Source organism: Panthera pardus, unplaced genomic scaffold (assembly GCF_024362965.1).
Source record: "Panthera pardus isolate Hobbes unplaced genomic scaffold, ASM2436296v1 HiC_scaffold_13, whole genome shotgun sequence".
NCBI lineage: Eukaryota > Metazoa > Chordata > Mammalia > Carnivora > Felidae > Panthera > Panthera pardus.
Window position 1 is genome coordinate 31,089,963 of NW_026526688.1, and position 17,813 is coordinate 31,107,775.

At 44.2% G+C, this 17,813-nt stretch overlaps 1 long non-coding RNA gene across 1 annotated transcript; it reads right to left on the reverse strand.

Annotated features, from left to right (window-relative positions):
* Positions 1-12,449: 12,449 nt before the first annotated feature.
* On the reverse strand, positions 12,450-17,122 carry LOC128776505 (uncharacterized). Its single transcript, XR_008421581.1, has 3 exons — positions 16,575-17,122; positions 13,649-13,813; positions 12,450-12,982 (listed from the first exon to the last, which is right to left on the reverse strand). It is a non-coding gene; the product is annotated as an uncharacterized LOC128776505 (long non-coding RNA).
* Positions 17,123-17,813: the final 691 nt, after the last annotated feature.

Genomic DNA, 17,813 nt, shown 5'->3' on the forward strand with positions numbered 1-17,813 from the left:
TTTATGGTGTTTTTTGGTGTTTTTTGGTGTTTTATGAGTTTTATGTTCTTATGAGTAGAATTGTGTCCCTCCCCCCAAAGATACTTTATACCCTAAGTCCCAGATCCTGTGAATGTGACCTTATTTGGAGGCAGGGTCTTTGTAGGTATCATCTGGTTAAGATGGGCCCTGATCCAGAGACAGGTGTCCTTATAGGAAGTGGAAAATTTGGGTGTGCCCGGGAGGCCCAGTTGGTTGGGCATCCGACTTCAGCTCAGGTCATGATCTCACAGTTAGTGAGTTTGAGCCCCACATCAGGATCACCGCTGTCAGCGCAGACCTCGCTACGTATCCCTGTCCCCCTCTCTCTCTGCCCCTCCGTCGCTTGTGCTCTCTCTCTCTCTCAAAAATAAAGAAACATCCCCCCAGAAAAGAGGGAAATCTGTGCACAGAAACACAGGCAAATGCCCTGTGACAACAGAGGCAGAGATTAAGTGAAGCATCTACAAGGCCAAAGAATACCAAAGATTGCTGGTAACCTCGCTGGGAAGGAAAGAAGGATTCTCTCCCACAGCCTTCAGAGACACGAGCCTCATCTTCTTCTATACCACCTGCTTTTCTCTATCTTTAGCCTTCAGCTGTGATGGGTTCGTTCTACTAACATCTACATGGGTTTTTATATTCCAAATAAAGGTTTTCAAAATCTCTCCTGGCACCACAGACCGCCAAAACTAAGAAAGTTTGTAACAGTCTAGAGAGCTCATTTTCACCCAGATTGCTAGTTCCTTCACAGGTGAAAAACTTTAAGTTTCATTTTAGAATTTTTATTCTGTCCCGAAAGCTGTTTTCACCCTTCCCCTTCATATTCCTGAAGTTTCATAAAATTACTAGTGTAGGAATGGTCATCTAACTCAACCTCCACCTGACAGGACATTCATAATCTCCCATGGTCAGAGTCATCTGTGCTTCCAGCACCCGGGCAGTGAGACACGTGTGCCACCCTGTCTCCTTCGTATCTCACTATTTCTGTTGCTGCTACCTCATTCATTTATTCATTCATTCATTCGATTAATCTTTCCTGAGCACTTACTTTGTCAGGCACAATTGTGGACAGTGGGAATACAGCAGGAGGCAATGGACAATGAATGTCGTTGTGAGTGTAATTTCTAATAGATGGAGATCATAAATAAGCATTGCTAAAGACCATAGAGGAAAACTAAGTAGGGACGTGGGCTAGAGAAAGAGGTCACGTGGGAGTGCAATGGAAAAGGGTAGTCAGGGAAAACGAATTTCTGGTTATTATAGAAAAATGCAACTAACAAGAGTACTTTCTTGCAGAAAGTGTTCGCTGCTCTGAACGGTGATAGGTTTTTCTTTTTGATTTTCCAGGAAGTGTCATCTGCCAGTTGCCCAAGATCCACCCCTTTTTTCTCATGTCTCTGGGACAGCTTCTGCTCTAACCTCAGCCCTTCCCCGGTCAGAATTTTCCCTTCTCTTTGGGCCTAACGGTTGCACGCATTCTGCTGGCTCTGCCCCAGCGGTACTCTCTCTCAACATGATGTCCAGACCTGATACGCTATGCCAGGTGGGCTCTGACCGACACAGAGTCAAATGGAACCATCACGTCTCACACCCTCTGTTCCGTGTACTTTTTATCTGACGGGGCCAAGACAGCTGTACCCACTTTTCTCTTTTTGTAACCATATTGGACTGTTGATTCATACAGAACCTAATGTCAATAAGATTGCTAAGAAATTGTTGCATCTTCAGCCCCAGGCTCTTTCCACTCTGTGGAGATTCCTCCCTCTTGATTTCATTACCTTTGGGAAAATTTTAACGAGTTAGAGCAGTAGCTGTGGCAGTCAAGATACACAGCATGTAATGACCTCCAGGTATCCTCCTTTGCTCCGTCTAACTCTGCCTACTTTATCCTAGCAATTTGACTAACACCGTCCCAATCTGCAAAGCTTTAAAGTGCTGAGTTATCATCTGCCTATTTTTTCCCCCTCTAATGTTTAAAAAGAAATCAATTGATGGCCGCTTATGTTTCTGTCCTTTGCTTCCCTTGCCAGAGGTGAATCCCACTGTTTCAGAGCAAGAGCAGGCTGGGTACCTGCCCTGTAGCCTCTCCAGCTGAGGCTGGGATCACAGAGAAAACTCATATTCTCTTTCCACTGGCCTGTTCCCCCTTGTGAAAATTAAACCACGTGGTATGGAGGTTAAACCTCCCTTGGTCTTACAGCCAATCCCAAGGTGTTCTTTTTTATTCTTTACCTTCCAAAATCAACAGGGACAGATCATCATGAGGCTTTAAAACTACCAGTTGCTGGCTGTGGAATCTTGGATTAGTTACTCAACTGCTATGTGACTCCTTTTCACTAGGTGAATAAAGTTAATAGTAACTATGTCCAAGGCACACAGTAAGCATTAAACCAGTTCATTTATGGAAAGCATTGAAAAAGTAGCTGGTGCACAGTGAACACCATTTAAGCGTTAGCTTCCATTTGGGGTTAAAATTAAATACATCAATTCATCGTTCACTCCTAATTATTTGGAGGCAGATTATCTGCTCTATGTTTCCCCCTGGAGAAACAGTATGGTATGTTCTGGAATCAGGCAAGGAATAGTGTCTGAGCTCAGCTGCATGACCTTGGGAACATTATTTATCCCAGGTAAGCCTCAATTTTCTCGTTGATAGATGGCGATAACAACCTCCTTCACAGAGCTACTGTGGGCTTCAGGTGAGTTAAGTGTTCATAGTGTTCTATAAAATACCTATCGATTTATGGCTTTGGATGCCCCAAATGCATTCTTGGTTGGAAAATATTGTTCTTTGAAGATAATTTCATCATCCTAATGCCACAAAGAAACTTTAGCTCCTGACTTGCCTTTTCCAACAAGAGGCTGTTTTTCTTGTCCTGGCTGTCCATTGTAACCTAAGCATGAAGGTACCATTGCCACAACTTTCCCTTCCAGCCCTGTGAGCTTTCTGAGGCTCCACACAGATATTCACCCAGGGCAATTCCCTTTGTCAACAGCCCACCCCATCATTCAAAACCCTTTTTCAAATCTGGCAGCCATGAACTATAACTTTCCCAGTAATGGTGGGCTTATGGCTTACCCTTTCTGATTTGTTAACGTTAAGGGCATTCTATGAACAAGACCAGATGAAGAGTACCAAGAGGGTGGGCACATCGGGTTCTGAGACAGGAATGGCAAGAGTGGAAGCATAGTATTTCACAGGCATCTCACTCAGTCACCAAAATAAGTTGTTGAGTATCCCATGTGACCAGCATATGCAGAATCTTTGACCGCATTAGAAAAAAAATAGCATTCAACAAGTACAAAATCATATTGCCGACTGCATCACATTTTCTCCAGGTAACTTGATGATCATAGTCCACAGCTATACTTACAAAATGACAGAGCTAGGAGTACCTTTGAGATCACTTGCCTTATTTGGGACACAAATAAACTTAGAAGTGAGATGACTTCTTCACGGTCACAAAGGTAAGGAATGACAGTCAGGTCTAGAATTCTGGCCCCAACTTTTGGTCTATTATTCTTTCCACTGCATCACATAACCTCATATTTGTGCTGAATTTTAGGATTAAATATCTACACAACAGTGATGCAGATATTTTTCTCATTTCATGATTTCAGTTCTCTATGGTCCACTAAAAGAAAAGAATGTTTACAGAGAGGACCTCTGTGTCTAAAACCAAGGGCAAAATGCTTCATATGGCTAACCGAGAAGCTAGTCTTGCCCAAGGAAAGCTTTCACTATATTGTCATCCTTGAGTCATTCAAAGTGAGTATGTGCTCTTGTTCATCTAATTTTCCAACTAAATGTCATCAGTCACCTTGAAGCAGGTCATTTCCTGCTGATAAACAGCCCTTGACAAGGCTGTAAGCAGTCAGTTTTTACCACCTGGTCATTAATCCCTACAAATGCCCTAGACCCAAATTCCTAATTGCTTAAACAAATGGTTTCCATGGATGATGAAACATCCCCGCAAATCTACAGCACTTGCTGGTAGCAAAAGTAGTTCTCTGTGCCACCTACTCCTACACTTCTCCCCCCAGTCCCAGGAAATGCTAAATGAAAAGTCAAGAGAGATCTGATGGCTGCAAAGGGGAAGTCTGAAGGTAAGGGGGGCAGTATTGTCATTCATTGCCATTCCCTCCCCAGAGGTCATTCTGAGAGCAGGTGAGACTATGATGTATGGGAGGTAAGAGAGAAAGGTCTAATGGGAGGAATACTTCAGTGTTGTCAGTGAGGATTTAGGTGAAGTCTCGTCACGATTAAACAAGGGTCTCTGTTGCTCCAAGTAGAGGGATATTTAAGCAGGATTGGGGGGCAGCCAGTTCTCAGAGAAATGGTCTCACAGTGGCCACGTCATGCCCAAACCTGCATTTAGGTCTGCTGTGCTGCATTAAGGTTTCTGTGTTGGCCACATCGTTGGCCTGCCTGGTTCTTTGGTTTTTCTAGAGGCTGTGATCCCTGTTCCCTCACTCCCACCCACACGGTCATCATGCATACAGTTTCCTCGGGAGCATCCCCTCTGTGCTGTGTGACTCTAGCCCCATGACCCTAGCTGTGACCCTTGACCTGAGGTAAGCCAATAGGAACCCCTTCTACCGTTGTCGGCCTTGAAGCCAGAGCTTCAAGCTGGTACTTTTCCATCGCCTATGGCATATACTTTAAAGCTGTGTACTCCATGATTGTGTTTCCACATGGTATTCAGGAGAAATGGAGGCAGCCAATTTGAAGAAAGAAAAAAATGAGAAAGAAATTGAGAGGAATAAATGAAAAATGAAGACAGAGATGGTTGTGATGAGTTTTATTGTTAGTTCCAGTTGTTCCTGGAACCCGTGTGCAGTTCTGTTCTTGGATTCCACGAGACCTCTGGCATTTGAAGAAAAGTTCCCTATTTTCATTAAGCTAATTAGGAATCTGTCATGGCAACCAAAAAAATTCTAAGAACTATATTCCCTTCTTTCCCTTGACACTGACTTTATGGTGGATCATTTAAGTCCAGGTACATCTCCCATTTTTTCTTTAATGCATATGGTATTTATAGTCAGATAGAAATGAGGTCCCTGGTTTTCATGTAACCTTGGATATTCCTGATACCGTCTAATTGTTGGAGGTGGATTACTATCTTTGCTGCCAAATGTCAAGAACATTTGGATCTACTTGGAAGCAGAGCCGGTGCTGATAGGGCAGTGCCCTCTGCTCGGAGGGCAGGCTTGTTCATCCTGTATCTCCTGTCACCAGTCTACTACTTGTTGTGAGAAATGGACCGTTATGGGGATCAGAGAGGCTCTGTATAAATGGGTAACCCTTTGACCTGAGCTTAAAACATTGCTTTGCTACTCTATGAAGCTGGTGGCAATGGTGGGGTCAGGAGAGTATCCTAAGATTCTCTTTGCAAGACTAGTTTCTGTCTTTTCTACCTTGGTAGGCACAGACAGACCATAGCTACAAAGGGGAAGCAACTCCTCCCTGAGGTTACAGCTATGGTCAGCAAACGGAAATAATATAAAAAGGTCTAGCAGATTTTAAAAACCCTCTTATTAAAGCAAAAGTTAGGCCTGTTTGTGAATGTGGGAGATGGGGACACAGATTGAAGTAGAACTTTCTCGCCCTGTGTCTGCTTCTCCCTGTGTCTTCCACCACTCCGTCCCCCTGTCCTGTGTTCCTGTCTTGAGGGACTCACTATAATCATTCGGTCTGATTCTCCAGCTGAGAGCAACTTTGGAGCAAATGTGCACAAGATGCACAAGTTGCACAAGATGTTCTCCCTCCTCCCATCATGCTGCCCCAGCACCCACAGCCCCAGACTGGAGTTCCTAGGTAGAGCCTTCATTTTCTCCCACGGGCCCCCGATGCTTGCAGCCTCACCTCTCCATTCTTGATCCTCACCTCAGTCACCTCCCTTGTATCCACGATGTCACTCTCCGTTGATTTCCCAGCGGTTACTTTACTCTCTTTGGGCAACGTATTTGTGAACAAATGTCTGATGAATAAAATGCTAACCCCAAAGAAATGCCTCTAATGATGGAATTCCTGCAAAGTGTCAGATGAGTTGGAGAGTTGGGTCTTCCGATCCTCTGGGCATACGTTACCCACTTGCCCGTGCTTGGGAGCAGTCCCTGTGTCTCTGTGTCTTAGTATCCACATAAGAATTCCATAGCGCGGTAAGGTGCTTAGGCTTATTTTATTTCATGCTACTTTGTATCTATTGAAGATCCTTCCTCCTGAACTTTAAACTACGTCACAGTATACTTTTTATCTCAACCTTTTATAAAATGGAGGATTGAGTAAATTAGAGTCTTGGGCACTTTGAAGACCTCAAGCTAGAAACAGACGTTTATATAAACCCTATAATGTCTAACACATTACCTTGCACAAAATGAAAGGAGAACAAGAGGGAGGCAAGATTTTATACAGACATACATATATATACATATTGATATATACACACATATATACATTCATACACAGATTTAAAATTATATAAAATATGTATTTCAGATAATATATACACGCAGGTAACACTCAATTCTGACCTCCCTGATCCTGACACTGATTGAAGAATTTTCAGACTTACAGGCAGGCCCCTGAGGCATATATCATCCTTTAGAGCTTTAGAAGGTAAAGCCGCACCTGGCCTTGAGTTGGTGACCAGCATTGGGCACTGATTTCCCACATGATTTATCCAACAGAATTAGTAAGGAACTAATGCTCCAGACACCGTGATAGGCTGTACAGTTTCTTCCTGCTCAAGGCTTTGTGTTTTCCCACCCACTGCCTACAAAGACCTTATTAGGAAATGTTTTGGGAACCTGAAAACAGGGACTATGTCATATATATGTCATATATAGGGGTCATTAAACTTTTATTTGTTGGTGGATTGACTGACGTTTTGAGTACTAACACATGCGGAAGAGAGGCATTTGATGTACATTTCTGTGTCTTGTGGTAGAATTATACCCCTCCTTATACTAGAACTTCAGTATCTTCCCTTCTCAAAATGACTTAAGGGGAGGATATCATCCAAAGTTGAAATAAGATCACGATCAATGATAATTAGATAATTCACAAATGATTTCCTAATAGCCTAAGAGAATTCATTTGCCTTTCAGTACTTGGCATGCTACATTTTATTTTATTTATTTATTATTTTTTTAATGTTTATTTTTGAGACAGAGAGAGACAGAGTGTGAGTAAGGAAGGGGCAGAGAGAGGGAGACACGGAATCTGAAGTGGGCTCCATGCTCTGAGCTGTCAGCACAGACCTGACGCAGAGCTCAAACTCATGAACCGTGAGATCATGGCCTGAGCTGAAGTTGGATGCTCAACCGACTGAGCCACCCACGCACCCCTTGACATGCTACATTTTAATTTTTCAAATGTTTTTCTTCTGATACATTAGGTTCTCCACTGCATTTTTCCAAGTTAAACACTAGTTGCAATGGTTTATCTTCCAGTTATCTAATGCTGCAAATACAAAGCCCCAAAATGTGGTGGTTTAAAACAACAATTAATTATTACCTTTTGAACTTCTGGTGCTAACTGGACCAAGCTAAGCAATTCTCAGTTGAGATCTTTCATATCAGATGGGTATGTAGCCATCCGAAACTTGACTGGGCTAAAGACCAACATGACCCACTCATGTGGCTGGCAGTTGATGCTGGCTATCTGCTGGAAGCTTACCTGGAAATTTAAGCCAGAGTGCCTACGCATGGCCTCCATAGGGCTTGGGCTTCCCATATCATGGCAGCTGGACTTCAAGAGGCAGAGTAAGACAACTAAGCGTGACAAGAGGCTCAGGCAAAAGCTTCAAGGCTTCTAGCCTCAGAAAGTATACAGTATGACTTCTGCCACATTTTATCGACCAAGAATGAGTTACAGATCAGCCTAGAGTCAAGGGTAGGGGGCTATATAAAGATGTAAACAAGATGCTTTTGTGTGTTAGACATCAGCTGGGGCAGCTGGGCCTGGTGAACCACTTCCAAGGTGGCTTCTTCACTCACACACCTGGGGCCATGGTGCTACCTGGTCTCTCCCTGTCTTTCTCTCTCTCTCTCCCTACTTCTTGTTTCTATCTCCATCTCCATGGCATCTCAACCTCACCTTTAAGATATCTTCACAACACTATGGCATCTCACAGCAGGGTAGCCACAGGATTGCTGGACTTCTTCCCTGGTCACTGGATTTCTCCAAAGATGCTATTGAAAGTTCCAGAACATCTCTTTTGCAATATAACAGTATCAATCCAAGTCACTAAGATCATTCCAGATTAAAGGAGAAAGAAATAGACTCCACTTCTCAATGAGGAAATGCCATGCCTGTAAAGGAAGAAAGGAATTGATGATGGCCATTTAGGAGACAAGATACAAGTCCCCCTTATTATCTACCAAAGACATGGGGATCTCCTAGGGAAATACATAGTTCTTCTTCTCTGCCATGTCTTGCCCAAATGCCACTTTATAAAGGCAGCTTTCCTTGATTCCCCTATGTGATATTATAGTTCATAATGTAGGAACGACATCACCAAGATGATAGCATAGGTCATTCCTGACTCTGGCCCCCCTCACAGAGAACAGTTGACATCTATTCGAGAACAAGACAGCACTGGGAGAATTCTGTAACACAGAGGTCAGAGCGAAGCACCCCCTTGCACCTGACAGACCAAGATACACTGCACAGAAGGGTAAGAAAAGCCACTACATGTCGACCGTATTGCCCCTCCCCCAGGCCAGTACAGCATCATGGACAGGTCTGTCCTGAGCCTCTGGTTCTGCCAGTGGGAAAAGGGAACCCAGGAAGGACATCCAGCACCAGCCCAGCACTGTGGGTCACTTTGTGGAATCCCCTACTTGGATCTCTCACCATAGGATCACAGGGGAATCTGTGGGTTTGACCATTCAGAATCTGACTGTGACAAGGAGCAGGGAGGTGCTCACAACAACTAGCACAAGGATCTTGGTGGACCAAATTCTTGCCTGCAGCACCCGAGTGGTAATCCCGTTGATAGGAAACTGTCAAGGGATGACATTAAAAAAATTTTTTTAATATTGCGATACCATCTCACCACAATGAGATATCGCTTCACACCTGTTAGAATCGCCATCATCAAAAAGATAAGAGATAACAAATGCTGCCATGGATAGGATCTTGAAGGCTTTATCATAGGTGAAATAAGTCAGACAGAGAAAGACAAATACCGTACGGTCTCATTTATACATGAATCTAAAAAACAAAAGAAGACAAAACAAAAGAAACAAAAAACAAACCCATAGAAAAAAAGATGAGACTTGTGGTTACCAGAGCAGGAGGTGGTGGGGAGGGGAAATTGGAGGAACGCGGTCAAAAGGTCCAACCTCCGGTTGAAAGAGAAATAAGTACCAGAGACGTAATGTACAACGTGGTGACCGCAGCTAACACTGCTATAAGATATACAGGGCAGTTGTCATGAGAGTAAATCCTAACAGTTCGCATCACAAGAAAAAAAATTGTTTTCCTTGATGCTTTTCTTCTTCCTTTTCTTTTTTATTGTATCTATATGAGAAGATGAATGTTAGCTGAATGTATGTGGTGATGATTTCACAATACATATAAATCAAGGGATCATGCTAAACACCTTAAACATACACAGTGATGTATGTCCATATTTCTCAATAACACTGGGGAAAAAGGAAATATGTTTGGTCTTTGACCTGTTTCTGGCACAGAAATTCTTGGAATTTCCTGATGAGAGGGATAAAGTTGTCTTTTGTTACATTGATGACGTGACTTTTGGACCGTACCTAAAGATGGGACTGGTTGCCACAGTAGCCAACTGTGTAATTAGAAGGTTGGGACTTTCAGTCCTGGCCCCTGAACTCTGGAGACAGGAGAGGAGCTGAAGGTTGAATCCATCACCAATGGCCAGTGATTTAATCAATCATTCCTACATAATGAAGCCTCTGTAAAAACCCCAAAAGGACAGGTTTCAGAGGGCTTCCAGGTTGGTGAACACATAGAGGTGCTGGGAGAGTGGCGGCACCCAGGGAGGGCATGGGACCCCAGGCCCTTTGCCCATACTTTACCCTATTCATCTCTTCTGACTGTTCGTGAGTTATACCCTTTGATAATAAACCAATAATCAAGTGAAATGATTGTCTGAGTTCCTTGAGCCACTCAAGCACATTTATCAAACCTGAGGAGGAGGTTTGGAACCCCCAATCTATAGCCAATCAGTCAGAAGCACAGGTGATAACCTGGGCCTGTGACTGGCATCTGAAAAAAAGGGGGACACTCTTATAGGACTGATGCTGCAGGATCTCCAGGTAGATAGTGTCAGAATTGAGTTGAATTGTAGGACACCCAACTGGTGTCCAAGAATTGTTTGGTAGTGTATGAGAAACCCCCCCACCACCACATTGGAACTGGGCCCAGAACCCCCTTTAAACTTAGAACACATTAGGATCCCCTTCTGAATGCTCATTTTAAGTACACATATCACAGCAATTGCTGCTATATTTTACTAAGATTGCTTGTTTAACTATGTGTCTCCTTGAACCAGCTCCTGCTGAGAGCACCTGTCTTGTTCAGAGCTGCATTCCCAATACCCAGCAGAGTAATATCACATATGGTGGACCCTCAATATTTAGCTGATCATGGAGGTTAATTGTATCTACAGCAAACTTTGCTAGGAGGTATCCTTTTGCTTCAAGAGTCAGGACCAAATCCTTGCTCTTTGTCTCCCTCTTTTATTTTCCCCCCTTTAACTTTTTCCCAAATGTACGAGAGCATCATTTTCATGGTAATAACACCATCAGGACTTGTCCTGAGCCTTTTTTTTTTTCTGCTGCAGCTCCTACGGGCTTGTGATTATCATGCATGAGACAGAGACGGAGCAGGGTGGCGGGGGGGGCGGGGGAGTGGCACATAAGCTGCTCCTGAAAACGAATCTACCATGATGCACCAGCCAGGAGCTTAATAGGGAGCACGATCCGCAATTTGCTGAGTGTAGCTCTACAAGGAGCCCTGGGCTGGGCTTGTGACATTCCATTTCTCAGAGGATTTTAGCTCCTGCTGCTGCTACAGGGAAGGATTGATGACTGTGATAAGAGATTTGAACACAGTCCTCTTAAAAACAGAAGGGCTGGGGTCGTCAGGCTAATTGGGACTGCAGACACGTGTATGTGCATGTCATACATAATAATGTGTGTATGTTATGTACGTAGTATAAAAGGGTAGAATATTTGAGGATAAAGCAAAAGCCAAAAGGACAAAGGCAACAGGCCATCTAATCCACTTAATGGGTCAAGAAGCTCAGAGCTGAGCCGCAAATGCATCATTTGATAACGGTAATGAAAAAGACAGCAATCTATATCTACAAATAGCATTAAGGCAGATTTGGTTTATAGGCCAAACTAAGTTGATGTGAAATTTACGAGACCGGCTGTCTCTCAGATGATGAGGGTGCATTCAGTTCCTTCTTTTCTCCTTTGGAGCTCGCTTAGGTCTTATTTCCAAGGTGTGTTTTCCCGATATGTGAGGCTCTATTTTGTTTAAATGAGAATTAAGCATTTTGCCACCCAATCTTATCTTAATGCTGAGGATGCTGATTTTACAAGTGGGTGAGGCCTATTCAGTGGCCCTTTGGGCGTTACATTTCCTTGTCCAGTGTCTGTGGGCTTCCTGCTCACAAGGGAGTTCACACGCCCGTGCACACGCACACACACGCAGAGCGAAAAGTTGCTGGTGCCTTGAGATGGAATTTATAGTAAGGCATGTGTCTGAATCATGACTTAGCAGCTGGTCCTAGAAAATGCCTGAAATGTGTGTCCCGATGATTTGGACAGTGTGCTTTGTGTCTGCAAATCCCGTTATGATATTCCTGTGCAAAATGCACAGGGGCTTCATTTTTTTTTTTAGGGACTTCACTTTCAACCAAAGTTCTAATACACACTCCACAGTAATCACAGTACATTGCACTGCAAAATATGCAGGATCCATTAATTTTTTTCTCCTTATGATGCCTCAGTCAATATCAGGTAGCATTCACGAAGAGTAATGAAGGCTGCTTTCAACACAGCAATGTTCCTACAATTATGTGCTGATTGACCTTCACTTTGTGCTGTGCCTGCAAAGAAAGGGAATCCCCTGATATACTGTACTGAGCAGAGCACGTGCAAGTCAGATGCCTTGAAGTAAGAAAAGAACTCGTCCCTGCAGCATGTGATGTGAACTTTCACTCCAGATTTGCTCCTGCTTCAAAAGTTAAAGCAGACCAGATCAGAAGTTTGGGGGCAGATTGGGAGAAAACTGTTTTTTTTTTTTTTTTTTTTTAATGTTTTTTAGTGTTTATTTATTTTTGAGAGAGAGAGAGACAGAGCACAAGTAGGGGAGGGGCAGAGAGAGGGAGACACAGAATCCCAAGCAGGCTCCAGGCTCTGAGCTGTCAGCACAGAGCCCAATGCAGGGCTCAAATTCACAAACCACAAGATCATGACCTGAGCCCAAGTCAGGCCCTTAACTGACTGAGCCACCCAGGTGCCCCCAAATTTTTTTTAAGTCACTCTGGGATTTAGGTCTTCACTTATTTTGTGGGAAATTTTATAATAAGTGAAGTCACATTATTGACTTATTCTACAAACCTAACCTAAGCGTATACTCCCTTTGAAGGAAGTGTGAATTCCACATAATACGCTACAGCATAAAGAAGTGCTCATCCCTCTTTAGTGCTTCATTGTGGCTTCCATGGACCTCTGTGCTTTGGTCACGGTAGTAACTACTGTAACAAGGAAACTCCAGAATATGTAATGACTCAAGTGCAAAGAGACATGTATTTCTTGCTCACCTGGCAGCCCGGGACAATTTCACGTCATCAGGGTTGGTGATGATAGGGAGGAATGTTCTTCCCTACATCGTCACTCAGAGAACCAGGCTGATAGAGGCTTTGTCAAATACATATGATGTCCCCAGTCTCCCTGGACGTCTTATCTGGAAGCAGAAAGGAGAATGAGAAAACCCACGTGAAATTTTGCATGGGTGATGGCCACAAGGATTCTGCTCGCATATACCTCTGCCTAGAAATCAGCCGCACCCAGCTGCAAGGGAGGCTGGGAGATGCCACCTAACTGGGCCCCCAGGAAGAAGAGGACATGGATTATGTGAGCAACCTCTGTCACACTCCTCTCCTTTCTGTTCTTTGAGGGGTGGGCTTCCCAGTTTCACAGGGCCTGTGGCAGTATGAGAATACGACATGCTCCCCCAGATGCTTTCCAGAGGCAAGGATCACCATCTGTGGGGTTCTTTCATGTCCAGCCACAACTCACCTCCTACATTCGAGAGAGGTATTCCAAAATCCTACCGAACATCTATCTGATTGTCAAATAAGCACCTCAAATGTGACAGCATGAAACCAAATGTAGCTTACCTCCTCCGTAGAAATAGTATCTACTCGTAAGGTTATGACAAGGCTGAAATGTGTAAGCCACTCAGAAAAGTGTCGGTACACAGCAGATGCTTAATAAATGTCGGTTATTATTCTTTTCCCTCCCACCCTCCTCCCACACAAATCTGTTTGCCGTCCCATGATTCATAGTGGGATCACCTACCTTAACAGGTCAAGCTAGAAGTCACATGTGACTTCTCCTTCTCACACACCTCTTACTACTGTCCAGCGACCTTCAGATAACTCTGGGCTGCTGCTGATTTCCTCCTCATTGTCACGCTCTGTCTCAGACATTCATTGCTTCTGAACGGAGCTATTGCAAATCCTGCAAAATGCCTTCCTGTTTTCTCTGATCTCCTCGTCCTCTGCCTCTGCCTCTGTAATATTGCCAGAGTTCCATCATTAAAGCATCCTAACATGTGTTATCAAACACTCAGATGGCTTTTTATTGTCTGCAAGTATGAAGTCCATAATCCTTGATGTTGAAAAGGAGGGTGGAGCATATTGGGAAGGCTTACTGGGGTATAAATATGGAACTGTTTTACTTTTACTCTAGTAACTACCTTCAACTAGGCCACCTTGATTCCTTCTTCCCCTCTGGGCAGTACCTCCCTTAACAACATGGAGCAGACTCTGAATTTTTAGTACCTGTGAGATACCAGAAAATCTCTCGATTTGGATCTAAAACACCCGTTCCTTTTTCTAGCCTGATGTTCCTCTAGTGTTGAGAAAAGGGAAGAGGGTTGGTGGAGGCAGTTGCCCGGTGAGGGACCCTCCCCAGACTCGGTCTGGTTCGGTCTGGTTGCACCCAGTGCTGGTGGCTTCTAAGTCAGCAGTGTGATGGTATTCTTAGAAAGAGATTGGCTTTAACCCAGCCCCTCCATTACTGAGGACTTCTCCACGGTATCTCCACCATCTGACCACCATCTCCAAGCACCCCAGCTGCGCCTCCGGGTACAACAGTGTATCGTGGGGTACAGCGGCTCCCTAGGCCAGCCTACAGCTGCTGCTTCTCAGTTAAACCTGGTGCTCTTCACATAGAGCCACCAGGACTCTGAAGTCTCCGGGATGTTGGAGTCCCCTCCTGTACCCTCTAAGGACCATGAAGGGCTGGGATGAGGCATAACTTGTCCCGCCTTTCCCCCCGAACATTGGACACTACAATCTGTTCGAGCCTGTGAGAGTAGCCCATTCTGGTGGGTCTTTCCTCCTCAGAAATCTCTAGATGTGAACCCTATTGGCTCAAGTATGTCTGCAAACCTCAGGGCACACGTGAGATTCTGGGACTGAAAAGGACAATGTAGGCCCGACCCTAGGACTTCGGCATACTCCTCCGATAACTCTTAAGACATTCTCTGTATGCAGGAGCATCAAGGCGCTTCCAGAAGGTTGACAGTTCAGCATATACCGAGCCAAATGTCTTGAAGTTACTTCCAGCCTTTACAAGAAATCCCCTTAGAACCCCACTCAGTTGGCTTCGGGGATGAAAGGCACTAGTCTCTCACCTGGAATCATGTGCCATTCACTCAGTTAAGACTTCTCTACCTTCCCGTTCTCCTCTCCTGAGAGGGGTGGGTGGAGGTAGGGCCAGCATAGCTCTGGCCCCTCCAAATAAACCCCAGGGAGGCCAGAGCTGGCCTCTTTAGCTCGAGAGTTTCTTTGGAATGTGACGCACGTAGGGTCTTCATCCACATTTGGTCCTTGGCTCCAATTCTGGGGCAGAGAAAAACCCATTTGACACACGATGAAGTGCTTCATATATATGTACACTTCTGTCGGCCTTATCACCGTTTTTATAGCACCTTTTTCTAAACGTACCTTTCCCTGCAGGCACCGGAAATCCTCTAAAGGCTGAATCTTCTTCCTTTTTGCTTCACCATTTCTCAGCACAGCGCTGAACACTTCGTGGATGCACAGCAAGTGACCAGGACGTTATTTCCTAATTCCCCCCACATTGAGGTCCCGGATCCATGAGATGCCAACCTCGTTTTTTGTTTGTTGTTTGTTGTTTTTGTTCTTCAGAAGACAAAACTCAGGTGCAGAGAGATGAGATCACTTATCTCAGGGCACACAGCTAGTTTGGGATTCCATTTCATATACAAATTCATACACTTAATGGTGCAGCAGAAGCATAAGTAAGCCAAGCATTATTTGATGACTGGCCTTTGGAGAAAAGAGAGTGGGTAATGGAAAACACTGTACAAATTCCAAAAGCTGATTTTTGCAGATGAAGCACATTTTTCATTCTCGGTCTGGTAGGGTTTGCCTGCGTGTGCCGTGACTAATTCTTACTGGCCCAGCCTAGACTTCCTGTTTTCAGGGCAGCATGACAGATTTGTTGGTATAGTTTGGCTTTAATTCATTTCAAGCCGATCCTGGAAACCGGAGGCCCTGTCATGTCTTTATTGCAACATTAACTCCATTTTTTCTTTCCCTACTCCTTCTATTAATAAGCAGAGGCCACTCACTAGGGCAATCTTAACTGCCCACTGAAAGTGACAGCCGAAAGTATAAATAACTCTTCTCACTTACCCTCTAATACTTTTCTGGGAAAAGTAGCAGTTTTGTTCTCTTATCTCTTACGTGGACGCAGAGCTGATAAATTCATTCAAGACAGCTTAACTCTTTCTTGGTGAATCGGAATTCCCAGGGCAGCCTGCCCCAGAAGGGCCAGCTCCTCCCGTGCCATCTTGCACACTCACAGTGATTTGGAATTAATACAAGATTTCCTCTGGGCCCCTAGTTGTGCCCACACTTAACTCCACCTATCAAAGTGTGGAGTGGTTGGAACCTGAGAAATTATCCAGGGAGGTTTTGTTCCCTTGCTTTGTCTGTAGGCACAACAAAGCAGCTCACTTATTCAGAAATCTCAGAAGAGGGTGCAACGGGAGAGAGGTGGAAAGAAGCCTCCAGCCGTGGCCGTGGTCAGCCACACGTGGGTGGTTCCACAGGCGAACTCCGGACAGTTTGAGATGACAGTGGTCTCTGGGCATGGATCCTTTGGAGGGGGCAATTCATGAGCCAAAAGCCCCTCAGCACATGTACCTGTGTTGTTCCCTTACACACATCGGGTAAGGCCTGATCTAAAAATCTGCCCCCCTTCCAAAGCCTTCCTTGGCAAAGAAAAGAAACCACAACCTTTTGTCTCTGGTGAGTCCTTTGTCCGAGCATGAAACGATTATCTTGGCCAGGGAGATTCGAGCACTGGCTGGCCATTCTGTATTGTGTATCCACATTCCAATCTGGGAAGAGAAAGAAAGTACCAGCTGGTAAGTGGCAGAGGGGCATCCAAGAAGACCTGGGGAGCAAAGCAGAGGGTCACCGCCCCCACCCCACCGCCCCCGAAGAAAGGATGCTGTGCAGGCATCTATATATCAATAAAAACCCTTTTACACTTTTTAAATTATACTCTTAAATTAGCTCATTAACATATTACTAAGATAATTTTGATATTATCTTAGCGTAATATTAAAATATATTATGCTTCTCCGAAGACCATTAGGCTGTGCTCACAACACCCAGGAACTGTACACGCTGACTGCCTTTTGTGCTTTTCAAGCAATGTACCGCATGTTAAATTTCTGTGTCAAGTGTCCCATTTTTCCTAGTCAATTCCTTTCCTTTCCCATCTCTAGGAATCACATGGAAAAAAATTAGAAATTACGAAGTATTTCACAATGGAAAAGATGGGGAAGAGGTATAGATGTGTTGCTATCAATCAGTCATATATATCTACGGGAAATTTTGAAACACAGGACATTTACAGGGCCTAAGAGTAGTTTGGGGGAGTAGGTTTTCAGAACGCAAAACAACAGTAGAACTTTCTTAAACAACATCTAATTCTCAGAAGATTTATTAAAAGAGAGGTGGTTATCTTCATGTAGGATCTGGAAGGCCAGAAATGTCTTCCCCTTAATACTTCTTGTTCTCATTCTGCTACTGGAACCATAACCATTACATCTATAACACAACTCCTTGACACGGCTAAGGGGACACCAGGCTGATTGTCCTGTTCATCGCATGATGTGACTTGGAGTCCCCAAGCTACAAGCCAACCCCCTCATTTTCCCTTAACTCTTAAGTAAATGTGGGCGGCCAAGAAGTACGAGCGTTCATAATGAAGTGTTCTCATAAGATTTAATGTTTCTAGTCTGCCATCACTATAACACTAGGACTTTGGTATTTCTTATAAATGGGTCTTTCCTCTTCAAAGAACATTTTGTTGCTTTCTGTCCAAAGATTCACTTAAGCAAAAGCATGACCTAAGGGAGTATAAAAGAATAACAATCATTTCTACCTTATAAATCGCCTCACCAGCAAATACTTACCACGAAAGGGAAGAGAGGAAGAGGGCCTGGGGTTTAGTGATTGTAGGGA